Source organism: Acyrthosiphon pisum, chromosome A1, assembly GCF_005508785.2.
Source record: "Acyrthosiphon pisum isolate AL4f chromosome A1, pea_aphid_22Mar2018_4r6ur, whole genome shotgun sequence".
Lineage (NCBI taxonomy): Eukaryota > Metazoa > Arthropoda > Insecta > Hemiptera > Aphididae > Acyrthosiphon > Acyrthosiphon pisum.
The window spans coordinates 114451321-114468086 of NC_042494.1; the positions used below are offsets into that span (position 1 = coordinate 114451321).

The 16766-nt window shown below is 29.6% G+C and overlaps 1 protein-coding gene across 1 annotated transcript in view; it reads left to right on the top strand.

The window, feature by feature from the left end:
- Window positions 1–4891: 4891 nt before the first annotated feature.
- LOC100164968 overlaps window positions 4892–16766 on the top strand; it is a 54378-nt gene continuing 42503 nt past the window's right edge. The window contains exon 1 of the mRNA XM_001950866.5: window positions 4892–5240. The gene's annotated coding sequence lies outside the window, so the exon portion shown is untranslated. The remainder of the gene's footprint in view (window positions 5241–16766) is intronic.

Here is a 16766-nt window from a genome sequence, read left to right on the forward strand (position 1 = left end):
AATGTGGTTCAACCGTTTCCTTGTATATACTACGGACAATCCGAATATTTTTTCAGAATAAAAATCGTGATAATTGTCGGCACGTACCGCTGGAATTAGAGACAGTAGTTTTAAGAGGCAATTATTTTCGAATGGAGAAATCTGGCGATTTAACATGTATGTATTAAATGTTGAGTATTTATAAGTTTATGCAAAGTTTTTGAATCCAATTAGTTGCCGTTTTTTATTTTTAAGGTATAATAGGAATGGTATAAAAGCTTAACCAAGGGATTCACCCTCTAAATGTGTCTCTGTAAAATAATACTAGATTACCAGAAATCTAACAAAATTCTATTTATTCTTTTTCATTATTATTATTACATTAGAATTTAGAAGCCACAACAACATAGATTATTGGCTTACGTCTTAGAATATATTGAAATTATAGTTAATAATAATATATTATGTGTGTATTATAAATAAGCCATGTTTACGGAGTATAGTATAGGCATTGTACATGTTTGTAATTCAAATTACCTATATATTTTAAGGCATCTCCAAACACAACTAAATATTATTTTTATTTATTCATGTTTAATAATTAATAAAAATTTTAAATTTTAATTCATAATTTTTAATTATACGATTTAAAACGATATTTTCTTAATATGGTTACAATAATATTTTATATAGGTTTACTATATATTTAAAAATAAATAAATAGTTTTTAGGTCAGTATAAAATATAAGCACTATCATCATGCTATTAAGAAAGTTAAATTGCAATACCTTATTCAATTAAAACATATCAACTAGTTGAGCTAGATACCTAAGTATATTTTAATTTTACCGATCTATATTATGAAATATAAATAACTATATTTACATTTCAAATTGTACCTAATACAATTCATAGTAAATAATTTATAAAAATATCAATTTTATTAATAGTTGCACATAATGACAATAACTGATATAATAGTAAAATACTAAAATATAATTACAGCTCTTGACTGTGTCAATCATTATGCATTCATTACCACTAATAAAACGAAATGGGCTCATGTTTTCAACAAACGTTTATCATTTCCTAACCTTAATACCAAGCGAATTGCCTTGGGAACCGCTATAGTAATTTATAGACACTATGGCTAACATGTATAATATTATACAATATTATTACAACTATAAATAACACCAAGCTGCAATGAAAATGGTTTTGTGCATATAACAGAAGCGTCAAGCGTGCATGATTATATTATTGCTGCAGTTTTATTTATGCTGAATACTAATCTGAATTATTATTCCTAACATTTCATATTGCTCTATTGCTATGTTCTCTACAAAATAATGTACATTTTAAATATATTCAATTTCTCTACAATATAACCATTGCGGACTGCAATCATATAGTATACAAAACGGTGTTATTTAAACCCAATTGGCCTGACGACATTTTACGACTTTGGTTTCCTAGACGAATTTTAATTTTAATTAAAAACCAGTTTTTATTTATTAACAATATTTACTAAAGCTAAAGCATATACAACGCAAAAGCAGATTTATCATATCAAAACACAAAACACAAAGCTCTGTAAGTCATATGTAGCACATATTATCAGATTGGCTTGATAAAACGTAGCTATGTATAATTATAGTTAAGTTAAGTTAATATAAACATTTTATTAACTATTTTTAATTTATATTAGTTATTATTTCTAGAAAGATCAAAAGATGTGGGTATGGTAGGTAAGTTTATTGATTACCATAACATCCACGTATGAAAATGGTATTTATTGCATCATTAAATGTATGATCATGTTATTACTTATTATATTATAAGTTACTCGTTTACTAAACCATTTTTATCTTATTTTTTTGGTTTTGTTTCTTCTCTATGTCTATACTCTAAAATCTATGAACTGTGTAGTAAAAAGCTATTGTAGTGGCGTCACCTCCTGTGGTTTATTGTAAAGAGCTCTTAATATATAGATTTTTGAGCGCCAAACATTTTTAATGCCGTTCCGCCAAAGCCATGACAACCGAAGAGTGGGCAAGTGCGGGAGAGAGTAAGAGAGTGAGAAAGAAAGAGCGTGATTAGAGACTATAAACTATAAAAATAATCCATAATAATAACAATATAATAATTTATTGTTAAAGATGGGAAAGTCTATATCAACAAATTATAATATTTACTAGTAAACGTGATAATAGTTGTTAATGAGATACTAGAGTACCGAAATATTTCAAATTAAAAAAAAAACGTATTTTTCGTTTGACAAATCAAGTTCTGCGGGGTTATAGGCTACCAAACATGTACAATTTAAATAATTTATATTTTATATAAGTAACTTGAAAGTGAAAATTACAAGTCTTAGTCAATCTAAAATGTCCTAACTTTATTTATGATATAAAATAAATATCTAAGTACCTATTGAAAGTTTTATTGTCTTGTACAGATTATTTTAAAAATTATAAGATATTATGATACCAATCGTTTAAAAATTAACGCTATTAATCGTAATTCATACTACCTATACGTAAATATAGTAATTTAGCTATTCTTTACATAATTTCAACACATTTTAATAATGACAAGCTCAAAGTACAAGCTACGAAAAAATTCAAATCGATCAATTTACTATAATAACGCTAAAAGCATTTTTAGATAAAATAAAATATATTATAAAATACACAAAATTAAAATTATAAGTCTTTATACCAAATCTGTTTTTGATATAATGTACAAATTACTAATTTTTTTTCAAGTTACAGATGGAAGAATTATAGCAATAGCCGCGATGTATAGTATTATTGACATGTCATATTTACATACTTACATGTTGACATGGTGACATTTGACACATTGTGTATCAAATTCGAAAACATTTACTTGCGTCTTGCACTAATATTCATATTTTATATTCCACACAGTTACTGCGAAAAGATACCCAAAGTTGCCTATCCATAACTCCTTAATAACCAATTGTTTTCAATTCATTAATTTGGGAATCTAAAAAAACATCTTGAAAACAATAAAAATGAATTTTTTAATAGGTTTTAAAATATTTACTGGTTGTAAAATTATAATTTTACATTTAGTTAAATTGTATACATTTTTAGTTATACCTAATTAATATAATTGTAAAAACTTCAAAATGAATAATAAGATTAGTAAAAAATGTCTCAATAACAAATGTATACAGTAGCATCGAATTCAAATCATACAGGTGTGATAACTGGTAATTGGTAAATCATGCATAACCCACCTCCTTCACTTACATTAAAAAACAATCTAATCTAATACGCAGCATTAAAAACTATCAATAATTAAAATTTCGGAACAGCTGTTCCAACTTTTCAAAACATGGATCATCAATAATTGTTGAATGTTAATATGAAATGAAATTCAGAAGAAAAAATATTAATCAAAATGATCAAAAAAGTTACTTTTAATTATGAACTGAGTACCTATATCCTTTTTTTGTTACCGTCATTAGCAAATCTTAAAAATATAATATTAGATTCCTCTTACGTTTTTCTTACCGAAATTTAAAAAAAAAGTTTAATATAAAACCACAATAATTTTTTATGAGCATTTCAATTTCAAATTTTTACGACATTATATATTCACAGGCCTAACAAGGATTCTTCACAAAAGATTTTTGTTATTTTGTTATTATTAAAAAAATAATTAATCTTTCGAAACTTATCAACTTTTACTTACATTATCTTATTCTATACACATTTATTCTATATTATATAATGACACATATATAATGAGATATATTTAGATTAATATTAGACTCTATCTTAAGCTAAATTTAGGCGTATTACATTTTAAATTTATTTAAATATGTTTTCTATAAATGCCGACAGAAAATGAATAATGAGTATTAATAATAAAATTAGAGATGCCAAAAAAATAGAATTGCATTATTGCAATAACATATGCAATAACTATTGTAATCAAAATTGAAGTCTTAATACTAAAAATTATTAACTACACTAGTGTAGATAATCTAATATAGTATTAAATAGATTTAATATTATAAAAGTTGTAAAATGTAATCAATTAACCGTTCCTCGTCAATAAACCATTGTTATATCTTATAGTCATATACTCATATAGTTCAAAGTATTTTAGACTTAGAAGTTTAGAATTAATTTTACTCAAATAATAGAAATCAGATAAAACTAAAAGTAATTAGGTTTCTAAAATATTAGTGTAAAAATATTGAGATTCTGGTTATGGACCGGGCCGTCGTACGTTGATATGAAATATATTAAACTCCTATAATATAATATACTATAGGTACTTAGCCAAAAGGTAACTACTTAACTCACTGCTCTAGGATATCAGAAGCTAATATTTTACGAAACATTGAAACGTACTAACTCTAAATTAATAATTGGATAGTTTAATTTAAAACGTCGAAGAGTGAAGGTAACTAAAATTAAAATAAGAATATATAAATTATTGTTGTTGTATTTTGGTACTATATTATTATTATTATTATTATTATTATTATTATTAACACGTGTGATTTGGTTTTAATACACATTAAACAAACAAGATAAAAAGAATCTCATTGTTCTGCATATTATTATTTATTGGTAACAGATTTTTCGCAAGTCACATAATATAGTCACGCAATACAAGGTAATCGTACCTATAATCGTAATAATACAAACGAGGTAAACAATTAATAATTAATAAACAGCGATTGTCCAAACATAGTTTTTTAACTAAAGAATTTCATCATCGGAATTTATTGTGACGTTGTGGCGTCCATGTGTCCGAAACAGTGTTGGTGGTGGGGGGGCTGATGTTGAAGCGGAGAACAAAATGGAGTGGGGGTGAAGCGGTGACGTCATAAAGTTTGTTAAACAGTCCATCCCGTTGCCAACTTCGGTCGGTACTCGGTATACAGACCGTCAGCTGGTACCCACGCACGCACAGTCTCGCCGTAGTCGTCATTCCGCGTTGGTCTTGCCAGCGTACACTCCGCCGGAGTCGCGGTTGAGTTAACCCCTTTTTCGAATCAAAAAGGGAAATCTGTGATTCGTTAATTTTTGAATTTTGACAGTGCGGTCGATTTGGTCACAATTACAAGAATTTGTTTACGTGAACTACGCGAGTTGTAATATTTGTTTTTTTTTTTTTAAATTCCACCTTCTGTTGCACCGTCTAAATCCATACGTAATGTTTACGTAACCATGGTAGACAAATAGATTGGTCTGGTCGTCAGCAATCTCGAGGTAATAAATTTGAAAATACAGTTTGTTTATTTTGCATGAACTTTGATCGCAGTTATTATTACCTATTTTTTTATACATATAGGTAGTACCCAGGTACCAACCATTGGTTATTGGAAAAATATATTTTAAATTTCAATAAAATTGAAACTAGGTTTACTCACGCGTATTTGTTTACACAACTTAATGAAAAATTGAGTATTTAAATCATATCTGCTTCAATTTTTAAATGTATTAGTTTATTATAGGCCATATAATCATATAATTATTACTATTATTTATCGCAAATAAGTAATAACTAATAAGCGACATAAATATTTAATATAATACGTAATAATTTATAGTTAGGTAAATTTATAATTCTTTTAAATACAATGACAAATAATTACCTAAGTATGTACAATTTGCATACCTATTATAATTTATTATATATAAACGCATACAGCCATCCAATAGGTTTTTACTAACCAAATTTAGTCTTTTTTGCATGTGTTCATTTGACGGATATACAATCATATCTTATAGCTTAATACTATTAAATCCCATTTGTAAGACTACGGTCAAATGTAATGTAATACCATTATGATATTTATAATGCTAGAGATGACCTTTCAGTCAGAACCACATGTATATAGGACTCCATATCTGGTCATGGTTGTTCGATAAATAAAGAAAGAATCGTTTACAGTTTACATAGCATTTCAAATATCATCTCACTTTATTATCTATAGGTCCTTATCCTTGACTCATAAATACAACTAGTGAATTAAGAAAATAATGTTTTATGGTTTATACAACATGGAGTTCAACCCCTGCTTTGAACACGTGTTCGTCATCGTATTTATCTTGTTGATGATGTTTATTTTTAATAACATACAGCCTTATAAATTATAAAAAATTATCCTGAAACCATTGTACTATAGTGAGTTCCATTAAATTTTAAACATCTAAAGTGTGATAATATTATATTTGTATAACAATAATAGTTAAAGGATAGAATTCCAAGCGGATTCTATTATAGATAAATTATGTCTAAATGTAAATACAATAATTTTTACGTTTTTATTTCATAATGATAATATAGCAGTAATACAAAAAAAATCTGTCTAGTTTACACAACCATAATAATATGCTTTAATATGCTATGTTGTTGAGTAGTCGTCCCCACCCAGAGCCCCCTTGTACTCCGTCATAATATTATACATTTACCGAACACAAAAGTGTACCTACTACCTCCTCTAATCGCAAACACACAGTCCACGTTGAGTTGCACGTGTAACTATAGAATCGTAGGCGATACACACAATTCAACGATCAGCCAAGGATCGTAAGTGTTTTTAATCAAATGTATTCTATTCTGCCCGATGACCCACATCGAGATCACTCAACTAGAACGACGTTCTGCTAACATTTTCTCCATATAATATAGGAAATTGGACTACATTAAAGAATACAATAACCTATACAGACTTCTTTTTATATAAATAAAAAACCAAACCCATGTCTATTCGTTCCATTATTCCATAGGCCGTTCCCGCTCTACTTTTTCGATTTACTCTGTTAAGAATCACGGACAGACAACTATTGAACTACATTATAACCGTCTAATATAATACTTGTGTCGATTACGTCACTGATGGCACAATTGGTGGCCGAGATAAAAATTAATTACATTTTTAGTATTTTGTCAATATAAAAATGTATAGTATTGAATGTAAATTGTAATTTACAATATTTAATTTAATCTTATTTAATTATTACTGATAATAATTGATACGTTTATAAATAACACATTTTGATAGAAATTGGTTTCATTTGATTACTCTATACGACTATTCGACTATAAACATATTCCTTCAATAAATTGACAACATTGATTACGTTTTAAAATTGAACAAAATAAATAAATTATTGAAAAATTGGATAGAAGTTTAGATTTTTTGGAGACAATTTTTTTTTATATTCTTCGATTGTTTGGTATGTCCTTTTCTAATAGAACTCGTGGCCGCATTATTGGCCGGCGACGTCATCATCGAGCGCGTCCGAGAACGTGGGCCGTTACCCTGCCAACGGCATCGTATACCGTCACCGGGGCAACGGGTATGGTGTTGCCCCGTGCGACCGATAGAGTGCCACCACGAGTGTTGGACTTGAGACGAGGTAAATAAAAAATAAAAGGAAAAAAGGAACAATTGCTATATTCAAAAAGGCCATAATAACAGGAAAATATGAGTTTATTGGACGTGATCTATATTGCCTGAGACAAAAGCAGCTATATTGGATGCATATAGAAAATAATTTAACTAGTTAGGTTAAAATAAGACACAGAATGAGAATGTTGTAAGTATGAGTTTAAACTCGGAGCGTAGGATTTTTAATTTTAAGCTCATTGGCCATAGCCCGATTCATTTTATTCTCGCTGTATAACCCCTTCGCGTACATTACGGAAAACTCGTAATTATTGGATATGAAAACTAAACTTGTTTTTCTTAATTAAATTCTTATTTTTGATTTTGTATTAATTTTAGAATATTAAATGATGGCTTTGATTTTAAAGTCATTAACTGTAACTAATTTAATGGATCTTTAATGTACACAAGATCGTAATTCATAATTAACACAGCCAATCAAAACATAATTTTGCTTTAACAGTTAAATTATCGTTAAAGTGTAAAATGTATAATCTGTCACGGCACTCAGAATTACTTAAATGGCAAATGCTGATTTTGCTTTATCGTTGTTGCTTATTAGGTCGCTGTCAAATGTCACGTCTTCTTTTAAATACATTTTTCGATGTAATTACTGTTTTGGAAATTTTTAATTGGACATTATGGTATACGGTTCTGAATTATATTATATTTTCTTATTTTGTAGTTTTATTTGTTTATAATAATTAATAATACGCATTAGTATACCTATATAATAGTATAATACGTTACCTATAAATTAATTTCTTATATACCTAGGTATTTCAGTATTTGATAAGTATTAAGTAGTATATACTTTACGTCTTTACACGCATAATATAAGATTTAATTAATACAAATATTTTATAGTTTTGTAAATCATATATTTAATGCAGTGCGTTTTGGGGTAATATCGAAGAGCGAGCCTGTGTGACCGACACACTTGCGCAACAATCATGCCCAAACATGTTGTTTATCAGAATACCGAAAACGTTCGAATCGGCTGCGCCGCAAACCAAATCGGACACACTTGCGCAGTTACTACTTACATTACACTAAAACGCACAAAATATATTATGCCGCCGGCCGCCTACGACGATAGTATACGATAATACTTTATGTTAATATGTTACAGTGTTATAATATAACTCGGGGCGTGCATAAAAAGTTGGATAATTATTCATTGGGAACAGTACTTTTTTTTAAATATCCGGTTGGAAACATATGCTGTTGGAAATTGGAATTCTATTTTTATTGAAACATATTACTTTGGAATCGAAATTCATTTGTAATATATTATGCCGAAAACGTAATTGTATAGAAAATATTCTGCTGGAAACATATGTTGTTGGAACTTTTATAGTGTAATATACTGAACAATATTTTGTCTGAATCGTATTTATCAGAAACTTATTTTCATGGAAAATATTTCGTTAGGAAAATAGAAATGTACCTATATTATTGGGTTACGGTTTACGATTCCGATCAAATATTTTTCCTACCAAACATGTTTTAAATAAATACGATTCCAAAATAATATTTGCAAACGGTTTAATTTCAAAATACATAAGTTTTTGATCAATAATAGATAATTTTTCGTCAAAAATATTTACAAATCAATATACAGTTCAGAAAAATATTTCTCGAATTTTTACGTTCCAACCAATTATTTTCCAACAAAATATAGCCCTCCGCTGTGCTTACATAACTACTCGATTGTTTTACTAGGATTTAAGACAAACCTACTCATACCTAGCAAAATTTAAATAAAATAAATTCTATTTGTAAATAAACTCGTCGTACTGGCGTATTAGATGTATGGTACTGTCTATTCGTGTATGGACAACTTACAGTGAATAATATAATATATAGGTGACTTACTGCATCCTACTTTGACTTGACTAATGACTTCGCGTAATTCTCGGGAAACAGGCGGCATGTGTCGCCGGGCCGGAAGTGATCAAGACTTGCGCGTTTCGCCACGCTCTTACACTAATATAATATTATATAGGAAGTACCTACGAACTCGCGGACGACGACGCGAAGACGATTGGTAAAATATCGGAATATATGTGACCGGATTTCGTCGTACGCACAACACACAACGCTCTCGTGAGTTGTGTACACGAAAATAGGATCAAATAAACGCGAATATAGTGTTACGATCTGTGTAGGCACATCAGACGGACGTAACAACCGTTTTATAATGAACTGACCGTCAGATAATATCATCGCAGTTACCCAGTAAACAACTCTACGTCATCTTGGTCGTGCTTACCGCGATCAGAACGTGTGGATTTGTAACCTCGCATGATTTCACCGATAAATCATAAATGCTTTGGTGATAAATTTCCAAATGCGTCCGTCCGCAAAATCCATAATAAGGTTCCATAATAAAGGCCCGCCAGCCACTATACGCCGCCTACCACCCTAAGCTCAGCAATGGCGACCACATGCCCATGTCACTTTCATTGCATTCGGTATACGTTTACTCGAAGCTAGCAAATAGCTGGTAACTGATATTTTCCGTTGGGCGTCATTGCGTCAATCATATCACAATGGTAGCCGTCTGCTTTTTCTTTTAGATTTTTTTCACGTCCAGCTCGACGCCGTGCTCGTCTACGGCGACTTTCAATGAAACCATTTTCACCATCGACCGCGAGTGCAGTACTTCCCAGCTAAGTTCCGGCCGTGGATTTCGACTCTAGGCTACTACTAGGCTACTACTAGGCTACTACTAGGCTATAACCGACATTTCAACAAAACGGTAGTCAGTCTATTCACCTACGTGGCGGCTCGTAATGGTAGAATGCACATCTGCACAGATTCTGTAGCCTATATTATTCATAGCTGATCTAGATAAGAATAGAAATATCTTATGATTATTTATATAATAATTGTCATTTGTCTGTACATACTGAGGTGTCTAAATTTGTAGTACATTATGTGTGTAATGTAGCCATGTGGAAAGTAGGTACAAATAATGAATTTATTGTTAAGTTTGTAAGATCCAAGTAAAAGTGTAAAATTGATGTGCGACTTATATATTATACTTATTAAATATTTTTGCGTGCATTATCGCCGCTTCATTTTGTTTATAACATGTAGCTGTAAGTATTCATATTTATTTATTTTATTCTTCAAGAAAATAATGGGTTCCATTGAACGAGTTGGACCCCTGTAGCGTTATCGTACTATTGTAGCCAACAATGATAAATTTGTATACAGGCTGCGAATTTCAGACGACACATGGTAAAAAGCAAGTATTATATTATACTTTTTTGAAATAGTACTAACGAATATAATGTTATGCGCATCGTGCATAGGATTTTTTTCTGTATAATATACTGTTATAAAATAGTTCAATATAAATGATGCATTGCACTGTTTAAACACTGTATAGCAATACGAGTTGATAACAAGTCTTACCTATATTATAAAAAAAAAATTATTTTTAACAAATAAATAAACATTACCAAGAATTAACAGTTTTTTTTTAATACGATTAACTTTCCTGTTTAAATATAAATAATTTCAAAAGAATTGCAATTTTTCAATATGATTTTTTTTCAACTGGTTCAAACGTGCATTGCCCTAGTTCGACATTGAGGGGAATAAAATAAAACGAGAAAACGAGAAAAAAAAACCACGTTGAACGACCGCGTCAGCCGGGTCGTCGGACGAACGTCCGTAGAAACGTATAAAAACTCGTTATCCCACCGGGTTCTTGCTATTAGGCAGGCCGGTGGGTATTATTGTTATTATTATTATTATTATTGTGGCTACAGCTGATTCGTTCGGTCGTCGTCCTCGGCACGGGGCACACGAATCCACGACACTGCCTCGGCAGCAGCATCAGCTACAATATGCAACCTTATGGATGCTGATTCCGTGTACACATGAATATTATGCTACAAGTTACAATATTATCGACGCGCAATAAACCGATCGTCAAGGATGTGATTTCGCCGCCGACCGTGTGTCGTGTTTCGTGTGTGCGACTCTGCGTCGTCGTCGTCGTCGTCGTCGCGGTGGTGGCATATTTTAAACAACGGTGCCAAGGTCATGATAATATGTAGTCGTCGCCGCCGCCGCCACTGAATATGTCTATACAACACTGCGCTGAGATGCGCGTTTGATACCAAAACTCAGATGTTGTCGCTTGAGTCGTTGTTATTTGTTTTTCTTTAGAGCTACGGGTAAAAAAATTGTTTTTTTATCAATCGCACTGGTGGCGTAACGGCCCTCGAATCTCGATGACTAAAATAATGTTCGCTTCGTCGTTTCCCGCAACAATAATGACGATGACTATAATAATAATATGAACATGAACAACTGTACAAGCGTACTCTAAAAAATCTACGAGTGTGGCCCAAGGGCTATTTTGTTCGTGTAAATCATCGCCACTATTATAAGTCTAGTGACAACAAATGGCATCCGCATTGATAATGGCACTGACATGTACTTTAGGTCTTTCACAATTTAGTTCAAATCATTGGGCATGAAGATATGAAATATTTTGCAAGATGGTATTGCAGTTGTTACGTGTCGACCGATCGCTATATAGGTACCCTATACGACAATCATAATATAGTATTAATATATTATAAATAATACGTACAACTATGAAGTTAGTAGTTACATGTCGTTGACCCCGTCGGCTACCAACACTATATATATCATATATATAATATAATCTGTTATTACGTATTATTATCATAATATAATTATTATGTACATACCTAATGTTATTACTTATTACACTGAGTCCGTCATACCCGTCGTCTTTATATTCATCCCCCGCCCGTTCCCCACCCTGCTAACCACCAACATTGCGTTTTTGTTGATGTCACTTCATTAAATAACATATAACTCGACACCCGGAACATCAAAGAACAAGTATGACACTGATGTGTACCTATATATATTGTATAATAAACATATTCGAAACACTGTTCAGTTTGGACACGCTCACTTGAGATTTCTAACAATTTATTCCTTAGCGTTCGCTAATAATAATAATATAAAATATGATAAAATAAATAATAATATAATAACTATACGTCGTATACATGACAGGATTAGGTGTGTGGTATTTTTCATTAGTTCATGGCCTATATTCTATAACGTTGCCGTCCGAAATCTTCGTTTTCCGTAATTATAAATTTTTGATATGTGGGTGCTACATATATAATACTAAGTATAGTGAGGACTCAGGAGTCTTGAGTACAGAAACCGTCCATTGATGGAATTTCATGGTGTTGAGTGGTTGATATTAGTCGCTAAGAAGGTCACGACACCATTTGTGGTGTCGCACGTTAAGGGGTCATCTGGAATACTACAAATAGTATAGTGAAGGTGTGATTTTCTTATAAACATATTTTAGGTTCTTTTATTTTTCAAGATAAACGTGGATGACCTATAAGACTATAGGTATAACCTCATAGGCATAATAAGACGAACTTCATAACTCATTAAGTCATTCGCATCAATATTTTTAGAACCTACATATATGTCTTCATTGGACATTTTATATTATTGATTATAATTTACAACATCAATTTGGCACTGCTCTAGACATTACAAAAAAAATGTTTGGATTTCTAAAATCAACTAAATAATATAACTTAATTCAATATAAAATTATTATGTATTTGTATAATAGGTACCTATCATGTAAATACATATTAACTGTAAACTGATATAAAACATCATAATCCTTCATGTTGTGGTATTAATAAAAATAGATTTTAAAAATAATAATAATAATTACAGTAGATATAGATTCAGTAGACACAAATGTGGGTAATTTAAGTATACAAGTTTAAATTAGGTATTGATGCATTCAAAATTATTTTCTGTAAGTATTTTAATAAAAATAAAAAGATTATTGGTACTTATTATATTATATGCAGCTGTCAGGTAGGTATTTGAATGAACAATTAGTAAATCAAAATATTGTAGAAACATTATGTTGTTTCACTAGTTTATGAAACGGTGAAAACTAATTTGGTTTCAATGAGATGATATTATAATAATTGTGTAAACTACTCCAGTATTTCAGTACTCGCGTTGTTTACAATCCAAAAAACTTTAGTAGTTCAGTACCTTTGCTTTTTTGCCGATTATTATCAGACTACTTAATCGCTTGTTTACTTAAAATTTGTACCAAACAAAATATTATATTTTCACCATGACCTTTTATATTGTTGACAACATTGTTCAAACTGCAACGTGGCTGTTTAATAACACCTCATTAAGATAACAATATTCTGATAAATAGATTTGATACAACTAAGTATCTTTTACAATGAACACAAATTTATTGCTTTAAATATCCCATTTTTTATATTTGTTATATAATAGACAATAGAGCATAACTATGGTATTATATATAATATTTGGATGTCCCGGGGAATAAAGTGTCCTATAAATTAATTTTTAATAGTGGTTTATCTGCAGGAGAGATACATTCTGTAGATTGTGAAGCATCCTGTAATATTATATTATTATTATATTATGTCTACATTTTTTTGCATAAGCAAATACACCAAAATACCGAGGTACTCAGGAGTCAGGTATCTAGCAATTTTTGTATTTACTTAGAAATTGTATTCAACTTGCACATAGCATATTAATTATATTATAATATGATATTATATAAAATTATAAATTCCGTTAAAAATATTTCTAAATTATTGATGTATAAAAAAATTATGATGGTTATTTTGTTTGCATGATTTTTAATAACATTTTGTTGAAAGTTGGTAGGTATATAAGTATATTAGTCCAGTTTTGAAGGAAAACTGGACTGATGGAGTAAAATGTTGTTTGTTGCTTGCCGTAGTAAATAGTTGTAAATCTTGATCTGCCCCAAGTGGCGATTATTTTTTTATTTTAATTAAAAATTAGAAAGTAATAATGTATATTTATGTAGTTATGCATAGTAATGTATAATAATATATGTATACCTAGTGTCTAGTGATAGATAATTTAATATTTTACATATAGATTTAATTGCTCCAGTGTACCTCTGATCAGTAACTTGAAATTACATTTAATATTTTAATTTTAATAATATTACAATTTTATACCTACTGATGAGTTAGTACCTACTCAGTAAGTATATACGATTTCATATTAAAATTTACATATTAGAAATTATTAATGTTGTCACTTATCAGCAATTTGAAATAAACAATTCATTCATTTTAGCTATCAATTATCACTTTACGCTTATCATCGTAATATTATAATTCTCTATAATTTATTTATTTATTTTCGTTGTATTCTTTCTTTCAATTCAAATAAGTAATAACTTTCATGTAGTTATACTATGTAGTATATTATATAATATTAGTAATAATTTTCTTTAAGAAAATTAGATTGATAACAGTGAAAATTAAATTTGACATGTAAAAAATAGTGATTTGGGAGGGGGGGGGTAAATAAATTACAACAGATAGAACAAACGTTTAATTAAGTTTAACGAAATTTATAATTTATATTAATTCTTATATAAAGTGAATTTTCCAACTATAACTATATGACTATAGCTTACAAGGGTTCTATTGAGTAATGAAATGTAACTTTTTTAATTTTTCTTACATAAATAACTAAGTTTTTATTTAATATATAAAATACAATTTTTTAAGATGTATTGACATACAATTAAACATAGCTGGACCTATATTATATTCTATGAAATGTTTACCAACATAATTTTCATGCGTGTTAAAATGTTTACTTTCAATTTTATTTGACTCGTTTAATATGGAAAATTGTTTCTACAGATATCTGACTGAAAATATATTAAGTTAAATATAATTTGTTGTGGATAATCCTTGTATATCTTATTTATTTAAACATATTCGAACTATCAGGTTTTGTTGTACTTCTAAAAGTCTTGCTGAACTATTTTCATACTCCCCCCCCACCCACCATCCAGACAAAAACCGTTTTGTTTGTATTCAGTAACAATATTATTCTTATATTGTCTCTAATATTGTCAAATTATCTTACATTTAATTTAATTGTTCCAATATTTAATACTTTATTATTGTTGAGGTATAAATTATAATAATGTTTTGTTGAAATCTTATAAGGCTATTGCTATATAACCGATTGATAAGTGTAATGATACAATTATTAAAGTATGAAACTAAATAGGAATTAAATTCAATCTATATAGAAGTATACAGAACTATATTATATATAAAGAGCTATATGTCTATATTTACGCTTATTTATTAAATAGCTTATAATTTTATAATTAACTAGCTGTATGACATTGCCCGTGAAAAAATTAACAAAATATAAAATACGGTACTATATAGGTGTATCTCAGTTTTAGTGTACAAACCTGTAATAACGTAATATCATTACAAACCTCTTCTATTCACTGGCAAATCGGCATATATAGGTGCGTACTTTGTTAGTTCAACCTACATGGGTAATCCGCCCGCAGCGCATATACCACTTGGTATATTTTTTAACGTGGTTCAAACTACTGTCGAACTTTCCTGACATCTCTAAGAGTAATTTGAAATTTCCGTCAAAATCGGTTGAGTAGTTTTTGAGTTTATATAAGCTCGTACAGTATATACATTAATTTGTATATAGATTATAATATAGAATACAATTTTAATTTAACTAGTGAGTTGCACGATATTAGTACCTATACCACTGGTATATATACACTATATTAAGTGTGTATTAACTATACATAGTAATATTATATTTTATACACTTTAGGTATACGTGCCATCGGACTGTGCAACAGTATATCCTCGACCGGTATAGTTGATGTTCGCTATAAGTGCTTCCAGACTATGTATAGGAACTGTACCTATATATATGTATATACATATGCATTATATCAAAATTATTAATAACAAAACTCTTAAAAACAAATATGATTTTGTTCAATCAATTCGTTTAAGTTATAAACGATTCAGGTGTCTTGTAGTCAGTTGACCTATAAAACTCAACAGGTGATTATCTAAACCAATTCATATATTAATTAAGGAAAAGAAAGGATAGTCCAATAAATTACAGCATTAAAGTAATGTCATAAAAAATAGTTATTTTTTTCCATATAGGTAGATAGCTATATAATATTTATGGTTTCAGTGGCGCAACTTGATAATAAAGGGCCCATGTGAAAATTTCTAGACCAGGGCCCTTACATGCTAGCAAGAATTAAACACAGTACAGCACTTGGTATAAATCGAACGTGGTTCAAAGTACTCTTTAATCTTTCCTAATATCTCCAAGAAAAAATTGAAATCTTCACAAAATCGATCAAGTAGTTTTTGAGAACCTATATAATAGCCACAGCTTA